Source organism: Octopus bimaculoides, chromosome 1 (assembly GCF_001194135.2).
Source record: "Octopus bimaculoides isolate UCB-OBI-ISO-001 chromosome 1, ASM119413v2, whole genome shotgun sequence".
Classification (NCBI taxonomy): domain Eukaryota; kingdom Metazoa; phylum Mollusca; class Cephalopoda; order Octopoda; family Octopodidae; genus Octopus; species Octopus bimaculoides.
This window is the reverse complement of record NC_068981.1, coordinates 104,871,331-104,873,272: the sequence shown is the minus strand read 5'-3', so window position 1 is coordinate 104,873,272 and position 1,942 is coordinate 104,871,331. Positions and strand designations below refer to the sequence as shown.

The 1,942-nt window shown below is 37.3% G+C and overlaps 1 protein-coding gene across 1 annotated transcript in view; it reads right to left on the bottom strand.

Moving 5' to 3' along the window:
- Window positions 1-1,942, bottom strand: part of LOC106871077 (integrin alpha-4) — a 177,565-nt gene that overhangs the window by 53,132 nt on the left and 122,491 nt on the right. The gene's annotated exons all lie outside the window — the stretch shown is intronic.

Below are 1,942 nucleotides of genomic sequence, written 5' to 3'. Positions count from 1 at the left end.
ATATATATATATATATATATACCTGCGGCGAGTGTGAAAGATGGTGGCTTGAAAGCTGAATGTCAGAAATATAATTTCGTGACTGAACTCGAGCGCAATTTTAGTTTGGTATGGCGCTGGAATGCTGAAGGAGGAGCTAAAGGAGATGAACAGGAAGTCAAGAAAGCTCCTAACGATGCATGGATTCCATCATCCACATGCAGACACTGATCACCTACGCATGCAAAGAGCAACTGGAAGAAGAGGACTGATTAGTGTGGAAGACTGTGTACATATCGAACTCGAGAGCTTAATGAGGTACCTAGTCCAAAGTAAGGAAACCTTGTTAGTATGAGGGAGAAACGAGGGGGTATTGAAAGCAGAGAAAAAAGGGAAAACGAAGGAAGCAGTACGAAAAGGACACGAAGAAGAATTACAGAACAAGGGACCACATAACCAATTCCATGTAGCCACAACAGGCAGGCAGGACTTCTCTGGTCACGAAGATTTTAGGAGCTCAAGGACGACAATACTAAATTTGATTTGAATTGGGATATCATTAGTGTCGCTAAACCGTATTTAAGCAGCAGATACGGGTGCAGGCTTTGCTGCATGGAGCTATTTGAAATTTTAAAGAGATCAAATAGTGAAAATCTAATAATATAATAAACTAGACCTTCGTTTCTCCTGTCTACATGAGACTACCTGCACCTTTAAATATTTTAAGGACATTATACCTCTATAATAGATCTTAACCTAGGGCCAATCTAATTTCACTCCCTCTATTGTTGACCCAAAAGTTGATTGATCTACTTAATTGTTTTGAGTCCTTCTAGTTTCGTTCTTCTTTACCATTACTACCTAACCACTCTTACTATACTTGCATGGAATGCTATATTGAAGGAATTAACCATTCTATCTGTGTTGCACGCAGTATTATGCGACACCGATAGCAAAGCTATCTAACCTATAAAAGTAGCAGCCTGCACACCCAATTCCACTAAGTAAGTAATCCTTATATCAAGATACAGTTATTTGTACTGCGCTTGTTAAATAATAGATGGAACACACTATCCAAACCTCTTACCTGCGTCTGTTGTCTGGAGTTGCATTACCTGATCCACACAACGGTGAATATACTATCTAATTAAACAATATCAGTGCCACCTATATAACATTTCAAATTGTTAATCATTACATAACCGCCTCTTTCTTTGAACTCCTAAATGATAAGTATCACTCTATTATTGCCAACAGGTTTTTCCTCTCCAGGTAAACATGTCCTAATATTACAAGCAGTCCCCACTACAATTCCTTAAAAGTTAGATCTTATTATTCGATCGCCTTCGTACCCTCCCACAACACCTATATCCACAGATTGCCCCTAAATTCTGTGTATCTCCGCCCTTATCCCTTTGTTCTTTAGTCTGAGCTAGCGAATCCTAAATCCCGACCTTATGCCTAGTTGGCTTGTATGCAGTTTTTTTCACTTTTACTTTTTGCTTTCTTTATTCTTTCTTTATTCTTTCTCTTTAATTTATCTTCGGTCCTCTTCCAGCTACCCACTTCTCTAAGCCTACTATGATATCACATACACCTCACTTCAGCCTATCAAAGAACCAGTCTAGCAGATTTCTATCTCACCTGCAGACCTTAAATATCATATTACACCCTTTCACAAACTACATTCTTAATGCCTAAAACTACCAACTTTGTTGGTCAATCTCACATGTCATAGTTAGCCTCAACAGACTTCAGCTACGGCCCTGCTGTATTCTTGGGATATTCTTTTGTTTGTAAAATTACGTTTAATCTGATGATTACGTTTTTTTTTATAATGGAGTAATGTTCTCATTCTTCTATTTTAAAAATGCGTAAGAAAAAGCTGTAATGAGCTGACAATTATCCATCACCTACTATCATTCATTTGATTATATATATATATATATATATATATATATAT